Here is a 14,716-nt window from a genome sequence, read left to right as displayed (position 1 = left end):
CTTTGGAATGAAAAGCTACTCGATTAGATTATATACACACATACATACATACATACATACAAACACACTCATTCATACATATATCTATTCCTATGAGTCCACGGGGAAGATGAAACACGATAAATTCCCAAGTGCACTTTCGTGTAATAATCACATCATCAGGAGAGACACAAGAGAGAAATATAAAAGTCAGTTGATATACAGCGAGGAGACGTCCGAGCTACGTCTCTTCGTTGTATATCAACTGACTGTTATATTTCTCTCTTGTGTCTCCCCTGATGATGTGATTATCACACGTAAGCGCGCTTGGGAACATATCGTGTTTCACTTTCCCTGTGAACTCATAGGATTATACTTGATCAAGCGCAAAATTGTGATCCTTGCAATATATATGCGTATATACATACATACATTTTTTTTTTTTAATTTTCCAAAAGAAGGAACATAGAAGGGGGCCAGGTGAGGATATTCCCTCAGAGGCCCAGTCCTCTGTTCTTAATGCTACCTTGCTAATGCGGGAAATGGCGAATAGTTTGAAAGAAAGAAATATATATATATATATATATATATATATATATATATATATATATATATATATATATATATATATATATATATATATATATATATGTATATATATATATATATATATATATATATATTTTTTTTTTTTTATACTTTGTCGCTGTCTCCCGCGTTTGCGAGGTAGCGCAAGGAAACAGACGAAAGAAATGGCCCAACCCCCCCCATACACATGTATATACATACGTTCACACACGCAAATATACATACCTACACAGCTTTCCATGGTTTACCCCAGACGCTTCACATGCCTTGATTCAATCCACTGACAGCACGTCAACCCCGGTATACCACATCGATCCAATTCACTCTATTCCTTGCCCTCCTTTCACCCTCCTGCATGTTCAGGCCCCGATCACACAAAATCTTTTTCACTCCATCTTTCCACCTCCAATTTGGTCTCCCTCTTCTCCTTGCTCCCTCCACCTCCGACACATATATCCTCTTGGTCAATCTTTCCTCACTCATTCTCTCCATGTGCCCAAACCATTTCAAAACACCCTCTTCTGCTCTCTCAACCACGCTCTTTTTATTTCCACACATCTCTCTTACCCTTACGTTACTTACTCGATCAAACCACCTCACACCACACATTGTCCTCAAACATCTCATTTCCAGCACATCCATCCTCCTGCGCACAACTCTATCCATAGCCCACGCCTCGCAACCATACAACATTGTTGGAACCACTATTCCTTCAAACATACCCATTTTTGCTTTCCGAGATAATGTTCTCGACTTCCACACATTCTTCAAGGCTCCCAGACTTTCGCCCCCTCCCCCACCCTATGATCCACTTCCGCTTCCATGGTTCCATCCGCTGCCAGATCCACTCCCAGATATCTAAAACACTTTACTTCCTCCAGTTTTTCTCCATTCAAACTCACCTCCCAATTGACTTGACCCTCACCCCTACTGTACCTAATAACCTTGCTCTTATTCACATGTATATATATATATATATATATGTATATATATATATATATGTATATATATATATATATATATAAATACATACATATATATACATACATACATGCATACATACATACATATATAATGTTAATTTAGTCACACAATCCCCTGATGATAATTATGAAGGTGAAATGGCAGATAATTTCATAGAACGCAATTTTATATATGCGGCACAACACGAAGACAATCCACCTCATCAGGTACAAACAATCAATAAAGCTTTGCAATTCCCAACAACACAGCAAAAATTCCGTCTCTCCTATGTCATTCTTCAGTCTAGAATGACACGGGAGAGACGGAATTTGTGTGGTTGTGCTGGAATTTAAAAACTTTGTGAATTGATCGCACGTGATGAGGCAGATTATCTCTGTGAAATTATGTGTTATATAAAATTATCTGAACTCCTACTGAATTGCGATTTCACCATACATATATATATATATATATATATATATATATATATATATATATATATATATATATATATATATATATATATATATATATACATATATATATATATATATATATATATATATATATATATATATATATATATATATATATATATATATATTAATATATATATATATATATATATATATATATATATATATATATATATATATATATATATATATATATATATATATATATATATCATTTATTTATTTATTTTTCTTTGTCGCTGTCTCCCGCGTTAGCGAGGTAGCGCAAGGAAACAAAAGAAAGAATGGCCCAACCCACCCACATACACATGTATATACATACTCGTCCACACACGCAAATATATATACCTATACATCTCAACGTATACATATATATACACACACAGACATATACATATATACACATGTGAATAATTCATACTGTCTACCTTTATTCATTCCCATCACCACCTTGCCACACATGGAATAACAACCCCCTCCCCCCTCATGTGTGCGAGGTAGCGCATGTTTAGGCCCCGATCACTCAAAATCTTTTTCACTCCATCTTTCCACCTCAAATTTGGTCTCCCACTTCTCCTCGTTCCCTCCACCTATGACACATATATCGTCTGTGTCAATCTTTCCTAACTCATTCTCTCCATGTGACCAAACCAATTCAAAACACCCTCTTCTGCTCTCTCAACCACACTCTTTTTATTACCACACATCTCTCTTACCCTATTATCACTTACTCAGTCAAACCACCTCACACGACATATTTTCCTCAAACATCTCATTTCCAGCACATCCACCCTCCTGCGCACAACTCTATCCATAGCCCACGCCTCGCAACCACACAACATTGTTGGAACCACTATTCCTTCAAACATACCCATTTTTGCTTTCCGCGATAATGTTCTCGACTCCCACACATTCTTCAAGGCTCCCAGAATTTTCGCCCCCTCCCCCACCCTATGATTCACTTACGCTTCCATGGTTCCATCAGCTGCGAAATTCACTCCCAGATATCTATAACACTTCACTTCCTCCAGTTTTTTCCATTCAAACTTACCTCCCAATTGACTTGACCCTCAACCTTACTGTACCTAATAACCTTGCTCTTATTCACATTTACTCTCAACTTTCTTCTTTCACACACCTTACCAAACTCAGTCACCAGCTTCTGCAGTTTCTCACATGAATCAGCCACCAGCGCTTTATCATCAGCGAACAACAACTGACTCACTTCCCAAGCTCTCTGATCCACAACAGACTGCATACTTGCCCCTCTTTCCAAAACCCTTGCATTCACCTCTCTAACAACCCCATTCATAAACAAATCAAAGAACCATGGAGACGTCACACACCCCTGCCGCGAACCTACATTAACTGACAACCAATCACTTTCCTCTCTTCCTACACGCACAAATAACTTACATCCGCGATAAAAACTTTTCACTGCTTCTAACAACTTGCCTCCCACACCATATATTCTTAATAACTTCCACAGAGCATCTCTATCAACTCTATCATATGCCTTCTCCAGATCCATAAATGCTATATACAAATCCATTTACTTTTCTAAGTATTTCTCACATACATTCTTCAAAGCGAACACCTGATCCACACATCCTCTACCACTTCTGAAACCACACTGCTCTTCCCCAATCAGATGCTCTGTACATGCCTTCACCCTCTCAATCAATACCCTCCCATATAATTTCACAGGAATACTCACCAAACTTATACCTCTGTAATTTGATCACTCATCTTTGTCCCCTTTGCCTTTGTACAATGGCACTATGCAAGCATTCCGCCAATCCCCAGGCACCTCTCCATGAATCATACATACATTAAATAACCTTACCAACCAGTCAACGATACAGTCACCCCCTTTTTTAATAAATTCCACTGCCATACCATCCAAACCTCCTTTCTTGCAGGCTTTCATCTTCCGCAAAGCTTTTGCTACCTCTTCTCTGTTTACCAAATCATTTTCCCTAACCCTCTCACTTTGCACACCACCTCGACCAAAGCACCCTATATCTGCCACTCTATCAACAAACACATTCAACAAACCTTCAAAATACTCACTCCATCTTCTTCTCACATCACCACTACTTGTTATCACCTCCCCATTAGCCTCCTTCAGTGAAGTTCCCATTTGTTCCCTTGTCTTACGCACTTTATTTACCTCCTTCCAAAACATCTTTTTATTCTCCCTGAAATCTAGTGATACTCTCTCACCCCAACTCTCATTTGTCCTCTTTTTCACCTCTTGTACCTTTCTCTTGACCTCCTGCTTCTTTCTTTTATACATATCCCACTTATTTGCATTATTTCCCTGCAAAAATCGTCCAAATGCCTCTCTCTTCACTTTTACTAATTATCTTACTTCTTCATCCCACCACTCACTACCCTTTCTAATCAACCCACCTCCCACTCTTCTCATGCCACAAGCATCTTTTGCGCAAGCCATCACTGCTTCCCTAAATACATCCCATTCCTCCCCCACTCCCCTTACCTCCTTTGTTTTCACCTTTTTCCATTCTGTACTCAGTCTCTTCTGGTACTTCCTCACACAAGTCTCCTCCCCAAGCTCACTTACTCTCACCACTCTCTTCACCCCAACATTCTCTCTTCTTTTCTGAAAACCCCTACAAATCTTAACCTTCGCCTCTACAAGATAATGATCAGACATCCCTCCAGTTGCACCTCTCAGCACATTAACATCCAAAAGTCTCTCTTTCGCGCGCCTATCAATTAACACGTAATCCAATAACGCTCTCTGGCCATCTCTCCTACTTACATACGTATACTTATGTATATCTCTCTTTTAAACCAGGTATTCCCAATCACCAGTTCTTTTTCAGCACATAAATCTACAAGCTCTTCACCATTTCCATTTACAACACTGAACACCCCATGTATACCAGGTATTCCCTCAAATGCCACATTACTCACTTTTGCATTCAAATCATCCATCACTATAACCCGGTCTCGTGCATCAAAACCACTAACACACTCATTCAGCTGCTCCCAAAACACTTGCCTCTCATGATCTTTCTTCTCATGCACAGATGCATATGCACCAATAATCACCCATCTCTCTCCATCAACTTTCAGTTTTACCCATATCAATCTGGGGTTCACTTTCTTACACTCTATCACATACTCCCACAACTCCTGTTTCAGGAGTAGTGCTACTCCTTCCCTTGCTCTTGTCCTCTCACTAAACCCTGACTTTACTCCCAAGATATTCCCAAACCACTCTTTCCCTTCACCCTTGAGCTTCGTTTCACTCAGAGCCAAAACATCCAGGTTCCTTTCCTCAAACATACGACATATCTCTCCTCTTTTCTCATCTTGGTTACATCCACACACATTTAGACACCCCAATCTGAGCCTTCGAGGAGGATGAGCACTCCCCGCGTGACTCCTACTTCTGATTCCCCTTTTAGAAAGTTAAAATACAAGGAGGGGAGTTTGGATGGTATTGCAGGGTATTGCGGGTTTGGATGGTATTGCAGTGGAATTTATTAAAAAAGGGGGTGACTGTATTGTTGACCGGTTGGTAAGGTTATTTAATGTATGTATGATTCATGGTGAGGTGCCTGAGGATTGGCGGAATGCTTGCATAGTGCCATTGTACAAAGGCAAAGGGGATAAAAATGAGTGCTCAAATTATAGAGGTATAAGTTTGTTGAGTATTCCTGGTAAATTATATGGGAGGGTATTGATTGAGAAGGTGAAGGCATGTACAGAGCATCAGATTGGGGAAGAGCAGTGTGGTTTCAGAAGTGGTAGAGGATGTGTGGATCAGGTGTTTGCTTTGAAGAATGTATGTGAGAAATACTTAGAAAAGCAAATGGATTTGTATGTAGCATTTATGGATCTGGAGAAGGTATATGATAGGGTTGACAGAGATGGTCTGTGGAAGGTATTAAGAATATATGGTTTGGGAGGCAAGTTGGTAGAAGCAGTGAAAAGTTTTTATCGAGGATGTAAGGCATGTGTACGTGTAGGAAGAGATGAAAGTGATTGGTTCTCAGTGAAAGTAGGTTTGCGGCAGGGGTGTGTGATGTCTCCATAGTTGTTTAATTTGTTTATGGATGGGGTTCTTAGGGAGGTGAATGCAAGAGTTTTGGAAAGAGGGGCAAGTATGCAGTCTGTTGCGGATTAAAGAGCTCGGGAAGTGAGTCAGTTGTTCACTGATGATACAGCGATGCTGGCTGATTGATGTGAGAAACTGCAGAAGCTGGTGACTGAGTTTGGTAAAGTGTGTGAAAGAAGAAAGTTGAGAGTAAATGTGAATAAGAGCAAGGTTATTAGGTACAGTAGAGTTGAGGGTCGAGTCAATTGGGAGGGAAGTTCGAATGGAGAAAAACTGGAGGAAGTGAAGTGTTTTAGATATCTGGGAGTGGATTTGGCAGCGAATGGAAGCATGGAAGCGGAAGTGAATCATAGGGTGGGTGAGGGGGCGAAACTTCTGGGAGCCTTGAAGAATGTGTGGTAGTCGAGAACATTATCTCGGAAAGCAAAAATGGGTATGTTTGAAGGAATAGTGGTTCCAACAATGTTGTATGGTTGGTAGGCGTGGGCTATAGATAGAGTTGTGCGCAGGAGGGTTGATGTGCTTGAAATGAGATGTTTGAGGACAATATGTGGTGTGAGGTGGTTTGATCGATTAAGTAATGATAGGGCAAGAGAGTTGAGTGGAAATAAAAAGAGTGTGGTTGAGAGAGCAGAAGAGGGTGTGTTGAAATGGTTTGGTCACATGGAGAGAATGAGTGAGAAAAGATTGACAAAGAGGATAAATGTGTCAGAGGTGGAGGGAACGAGGAGAGGTGGGAACCCAAATTGGATGTGGAAAGATGGAGTGAAAAAGATTTTGAGTGATCGGGGCCTGAAGATGCAGGAGGGTGAAAGGCATGCAAGGAATAGAATGAATTGGAACGATGTGGTATACCTGGGTCGATGTGCTGTCAATGGATTGACCCAGGGCATGTGAAGCGTCTGGGGTAAACAATGGAAAGTTCCATGGGGCCTTGATGTGGAAAGGGAGCTGTGGTTTCGGTGCATTATTACATAACTGCAAGAGACTGAGTGTGGACGAATGTGGCCTTTGCTGTCTTTTCCCAGCGCTACCTCGCACACATGAGGGGGGAGGGGGTTGTTTTTCCATGTGTGGCGAGGTGGCGATGGGAATAAAGACAGGCAGAGAGTATGAATTATGTAGATATGTATATATGTATATGTCTGTGTGTGTATATATATATATATATATATATATATATATATATATATATATATATATATATATATATATATATATATATATATATATATATATATATATATATATATATATATATATATATATATATGTATATATATATATGTTTACCAAATCACATGTTTACCAAATGGCGTCCTATTTCGTCTCCTCGATGTATATCAACTGACTGTTATATTTATCTCTTGTATCTCCCCTGATGATGTGATTATTACACGAAAGTGCACTTGGGAACTTTTCTTGTTTCATTTTCCACGTGGACTCATAGGAATATCTTGATCACGCGCAAAATTGTGATCCTTCCCAATATATATATATATATATATATATATATATATATATATATATATATATCTTTTTTTTTCTTTTTTTTTTTGCTTTGTCGCTCTCTCCCGCGTTTGCGAGGTAGCGCAAGGAAACAGACGAAAGAAATGGCCCAACCCACCCCCATACACATGTATATACATACGTCCACACACGCAAATATACATACCTACACAGCTTGCCATGGTTCACCCCAGACGCTTCACATGCCCTGATTCAATCCACTGACAGCACGTCAACCCCGGTATACCATATCGATCCAATTCACTCTATTCCTTGCCCTCCTTTCACCCTCCTGCATGTTCAGCCCCGATCACACAAAATCTTTTTCACTCCATCTTTCCACCTCCAATTTGGTCTCCCTCTTCTCCTCGTTCCCTCCACCTCCGACTCATATATCCTCTTGGTCAATCTTTCCTCACTCATTCTCTCCATGTGCCCAAACCATTTCAAAACACCCTCTTCTGCTCTCTCAACTACGCTCTTTTTATTTCCACACATCTCTATTACCCTTACGTTACTTACTCGATCAAACCACCTCACACCACACATTGTCCTAAAACATCTCATTTCCAGCACATCCATCCTCCTGCGCACAACTCTATCCATCGCCCACGCCTCGCAACCATACAACATTGTTGGAACCACTATTCCTTCAAACATACCCATTTTTGCTTTCCGAGATAATGTTCTCGACTTCCACACATTCTTCAAGGCTCCCAGGATTTTCGCCCCCTCCCCCACCCTATGATCTACTTCCGCTTCCGTGGTTCCATCCGCTGCCAGATCCACTCCCAGATATCTAAAACACTTTACTTCCTCCAGTTTTTCTCCATTCAAACTTACCTCCCAATTGACTTGACCCTCAACCCTACTGTACCTAATTAACTTGCTCTTATTCACATTTACTCTTAACTTTCTTCTTTCACACACTTTACCAAACTCAGTCACCAGCTTCTGCAGTTTCTCACATGAATCAGCCACCAGCGCTGTATCATCAGCGAACAACAACTGACTCACTTCCCAAGCTCTCTCATCCCCAACAGACTTCATAGTACTTGCCCCTCTTTCCAAAACTCTTGCATTCGCCTCCCTAACAACCCCATCCATAAACAAATTAAACAACCATGGAGACATCACACACTCCTGCCGCAAACCTACATTCACTGAGAACGAATCACTTTCCTCTCTTCCTACACGTACACATGCCTTACATCCTCGATAAAAACTTTTCACTGCTTCTAACAACTTGCCTCCCACACCATATATTCTTAATATATATATATATATATATATATATATATATATATATATATATATATATATATATATATATATATATATATATATATATATATATCATCTACTTGTTTGAATGAATTACTTATTTTTCGTGGATATTTCTATTGTGTTGTCGACTTTATAGCGTGGATGACTTAGTCGGCTGTGAAAAATTCTCTTTTGTAGATGAATTCTCCCCGGAATTGTCTTAGCTCTATGGCTGACATAATCATATGGACAACACGATATACTGCTGGTGTTAGATCACCTTGCTTTATGTTTCATTGTTTTCCAGGGAAACATACTAATGGATGCAAGTCATTTTTTCGTATGGAGATGTAATAAGTCACCTTGATTTTTTTTTTGAGATATTAGAATGTGATCACAGGTATATGGTAATCGTATATCATAATTCAAGATAGAGAATAGACTTTTCTATCGTTTTGGTCAGCCATCTTGGAGTATAATACATTGTGTACGTTTCATTGAAACAATCATGGATATCTATTATTGAAATGTGGGCTGTATTGTCTCAGGTTAGCATAGAAATGAGTCGACTCCTAAGGCTGGGTTATACATATATACAGATATACTGTTCCTGATTTATCACGAGTTGAAAGTCATCCCTCGGCCGGCGCTGTCATGATGCCTGTTTGAGGTCAAGGTTAGTGTCATGTTCTGGTGCGTGATCTAGGCAGTGCTTACTGGTCTCACGTGGCTCAACTTGGGACCAGTTAGTCTTACCTGGCGTCAGGGTGTTCTCCTGTCCAGCGTGACCCAGGGTGACGCTAGGAACCTCATCTGGTCTAGTGTAGTCCACCTGGCGCATGTGGATCAGGTGGAGCAGGATGGTTCCAGGATTTCCACCTAGTCCAGTTTGTTGGCAGGGTTCTCGTGTGATCCAATGCACTGGCGCATGGGTTTCTACTTTGTCTAGTATGGCACAGACACAGCTAAGGTTCTCCCTAGCCCCAATATGCCTCAAATAGTGCCACACTTTTCGCTTGGTTCAATGTGACTCTAGTGGCACTAGAGTTCTCATCATCGCTTGTGTGGCTCACTTGGTGATGGAATTATCAGCTTGTTCAGTATGGCTCAGCTGCAGGGGAGGTATCTAGCCTTGTTTAGCGTGGTAACCCTGTGTCATGTGGCGTAGTTGGCACTGGTGGTGATGGACTGATGTTTACTTAGACCAGTCTGGTTCTCCTAGTATAATGGTGCAGTGTAATTATTGTGGCACTCCATGCGTAGAAGTACTCTCTTCGGTCAATATGGCGGCTCTCCCAACGTGAAGGTGCTGATATAGACTGGCGTGGGCCAAGTAACACCAGGTTACTCATCTGTAGTTAAGAGGTGGGATGTTTCCGTGGGAAAGAGGGGCTTAGATAGCGTCAGGTGTTCACTGTATCGAACTGATTTAGATCGTGCTAAGGATACCGATGCCAGGGTGTTTATAACACCTTGACCGCGTAGCTTTTTATTAGTTTTGGTAGACCAGAGTAAGCATAAGATGCCCTGTGTGGCCACAGTTCTAAAGTATCTAGAACACGTAGAGTTAGGGAACTTACTGTGCCCATTCAGGTAAGGACCTCACGAAGTGCAATAAATACCCTGTCTGGTTAGAATGTTCACATCCTCATCTTATTACTTCTACTACTTTTCATATTCTGGACATATCATCTCCTGTTTCATCATGTACATCCCTATTGTATTACCTTCCTGTTGCATTACTTCCCTTTCACAGTACTTCCCTGCTTCATTACATTTCAGTTTCATTACGTATCCAGCTTATCACATACTTTCCTCAGTACTTTCTTGCGTTAGTACTTCCTTTCCTTATTACGTTCCTTTTTCTCTTCCCCCCTGCTTCATCAGACTCCTGCTTTCCTATCCCTCATCCTCATAATCTCTTTGCCTCAGTAACCTCCCTTTAGCCCTCGCCTTTATCATACCAGCTGTATACCTCAGTACCGTCCATTTTCACTTCGGAGGTGTCTTACCGCCCCTTCGTGTTCCAGTAGCTCCTTGCTTCACCACAGCCCTGTTATGATGCATTTCTTCTTCCTTAAACCCAAGCCTCAGTTTCTTTGTGTTTCAGGATAGGGCATGACCCACCTCCTTACATCAGTACCTCCTGGCATCGGTACCTACTTGCCACGCTATCCTATTGTCGTCTTAGTATACAGTTTTCCATATTCCTGCGTCTCTGAGCCCCAGTAACCCTTTGCATCATCATGCCTCCGTAACTCCCTGTGTCACCGTCGTAACACTTATCTCTTATCTCTATTGCATGATTTTCATGCATCAGTAACTCCAGTCATCTCCTTTGTATCGTAATTGTGCCTCGGTAACTCCCTGTATCTCCACTGTATCATCTATAGGCTTTTGTAGCTCCCTGTCTCTCCGGTATATCATTCATGTGCCTTAGTGACGCCTTGTATCCACTTTGCATCATCCATGCACCTCGGTGACTCACTGCTTCACTTAATCTCTGTCGAATCACCTGCAGGCCCCAGTAACTCCTTGCATCACGTCATCTCCGTTGCATCACTTACCTTGCTGGTGAAACTCCCTGCTTCACTGCATTAATGTTTTATGACCTATTATGTGTCCTATAACTTCCTGTCTGACTGCATCCCTGTTTTATGAGCTAGGTGCCTGTGTAATTTCGCTCTTCACTGGATCTCTAAATTATCAGCAGCTGCTTCTTTAACGTCCTCATCCCATTAGCCTTACCTCTCCGACTCAGAGGCTTCTTGCCTCGATACATTTCTAGTTCAGTCTTTTAGCGTCACATTACCTTCTGTCTACAGGATCAACCTTCGTGTTCTGTTATACTTTCATATACTTTCTGTGGGTCGTTACATCCCCGGCTCAACCCGGCCAGCAATGGCGACGAAATGTCTCTATGCCTCTCTGACTCACTACGTTCCTTTGTCAGTGCCTCATTGAACTAGTGATTTTCTGCAGTAATATTTTTCTTAAAGCATCACAGTGCGTTCGCTTGCGCAACAATCTCCCTGATTTAGCAACTGTGTTAACACCTCCCTGTCTTACAACTGTACAAATTTTGTATGTGAGCTGAACCGGCACGGACAGTTGATTGTATATATATATATATATATATTCATCTCATTAACGCTATACATATATGTGTATATATATATATATATATATATATATATATATATATATTATTCTTTTTTATTTTGCTTTGTCGCTGTCTCCCGCGTTTGCGAGGTAGCGCAAGGAAACAGACGAAAGAAATGGCCCAACCCACCCCCATACACATGTATATACATACACGTCCACACACGCAAATATACATACCTATACATCTCAATGTACACATATATATACACACACATACACATACATATATACCCATGCACACAATTCACACTGTCTGCCTTTATTCATTCCCATCGTCACCTCGCCACACATGGAATACCATCCCCCTCCCCACTCATGTGTGCGAGGCAGCTCTAGGAAAAGACAACAAAGGCCACATTCGTTCACACTCAGTCTCTAGCTGTCATGCAATAATGCCCGAAACCACAGCTCCCTTTCCACATCCAGGCCCCACACAACTTTCCATGCTTTACCCCAGACGCTTCACATGCCCTGATTCAATCCATTAACAGCACGTCAACCCCGGTATACCACATCGATCCAATTCACTCTATTCCTTGCACGCCTTTCACCCTCCTGCATGTTCAGGCCCCGATCACTCAAAATCTTTTTCACTCCATCTTTCCACCTCCAATTTGGTCTCCCACTTCTCGTTCCCTCCACCTCCGACACATATATCCTCTTGGTCAATCTTTCCTCACTCATTCTCTCCATGTGCCCAAACTATTTCAAAACACCCTCTTCTGCTCTCTCAACCACGCTCTTTTTATTTCCACACATCTCTCTTACCCTTACATTACTTACTCGATCAAACCACCTCACACAACACATTGTCCTCAAACATCTCATTTCCAGCACATCCACCCTCCTGCGCACAACTCTATCCATAGCCCACGCCTCGCAACCATACAACATTGTTGGAACCACTATTCCTTCAAACATACCCATTTTTGCTTTCCGACATAACGTTCTCGACTTCCACACATTCTTCAAGGCTCCCAGGATTTTCGCCCCCTCCCCCACCCAATGATCCACTTCCGCTTCCATGGTTCCATCCGCTGCCAGATCCACTCCCAGATATCTAAAACACTTTACTTCCTCCAGTTTTTCTCCATTCAAACTTACCTCCCAATTGACTTGACCCTCAACCCTACTGTACCTAATAACCTTGCTCTTATTCACATTCACTCTTAACTTTCTTCTTTCACACACTTTACCAAACTCAGTCACCAGCTTCTGCAGTTTCTCACATGAATGAGCCATCAGCGCTGTATTATCAGCGAACAACAACTGACTCACTTCCCAAGCTCTCTCATCCCCAACAGACTTCATACTTGCCCCTCTTTCCAAAACTCTTGCATTCACCTCCCTAACAACCCAATCCATGAACAAATTAAACAACCATGGAGACAAAACGCAATCCTGCCGCAAACAGACATTCACTGAGATCCAAGCACTTTCCTCTCTTCCTACTCATATAAATGCCTTAGTTCCTCGATAAAAACTTTTCACTGCTTCCAACAACTTGCCTCCCCCACCATATACTTTTAATACCTTCCATAGAGTAGGTCTATCAACTCTATCAAATGCCTTCTCCAGATCCATAAATGCTGCATACAAATCCATTTGTTTTTCTAAGTATTTCTCATATACATTCTTCAACTCATATACATTCTTCAAAGGAAATACCTGATCCACACTTCTACCACTTCTGAAACCACACTTACATGCTTACACCCTCTCAATCAGTACCCTCCCATATAATTTCCCAGGAATACTCAACAAACTTATATCTCTGTAATTTGAACATTCACCTTTATCCCCTTTGCCGTTGTACAATAGTACTAAGCATGCATTCCGCCAATCCTCAGGCACTTTATCATGAGCCATACATACAATGAATATCCTCACCAACCAGTCAACAACACAGTCACCCCCTCTTTTAATAAATTTCATCCAAACCCGCTGCCTTCCGGCTTTCATCTTCCGCAAAGCTTTTACTACCTCTTCTCTCTTTACCAAATCATTCTCCCTAAGCCTCTCACTTTGCACACCACCTCGACCAAAACACCCTATATCTGCCACTCTATCATCAAATACATTCAACAAACCTTCAAAACACTCCATCTTCTTCTCACATCACCCCTTCTTCTTATCACCTCCCCATTAGCCCCCTTCACTGAAGTTCCCATTTGTTCCCTTGTCTTACGCACTTTATTTACCTCCTTCCAAACATCTTTTTATTCTTCCTAAAATTTAATGATACTCTCTAACCCCAACTCTCATTTGCCCTCTATTTCACCTCTTGCACCTTTCTCTTGACCTCCTGCCTCTTTCTTTTATACATCTCTCAGTCATTTGCACTATTTCCCTGCAAAAATCGTCCAAATGCCTCTCTCTTTTCTTTCACTAATAATCTTACCTCTTCATCCCACCACTCACTACACCTTCCAATCTACCCACCTCCCACCTTTCTTGTGCCACAAGCATCTTTTGCTCAAGCTATCACTACTTCCCTAAATACATCCCATCCACCCCCCCCCCCCCTTAGACCGGGTTATAGTGATGAGGGATTTGAATGCAAAGGTGAGTAATGTGGCAGTTGAGGAAGTAATTGATCTACATGGGGTGTTCAGTGTTGTAAATGGAAATGGTGAGGAGCTTGTAGATTTTTGTGTTGAAAAAGGACTGGTGATAT

Source organism: Panulirus ornatus, chromosome 23 (genome assembly GCF_036320965.1).
Source record: "Panulirus ornatus isolate Po-2019 chromosome 23, ASM3632096v1, whole genome shotgun sequence".
In the NCBI taxonomy this organism is placed as follows: Eukaryota; Metazoa; Arthropoda; class Malacostraca; order Decapoda; family Palinuridae; genus Panulirus; species Panulirus ornatus.
The sequence above is the reverse complement of the archived record's forward strand: the minus strand, read 5'-3'. Positions refer to the sequence as shown.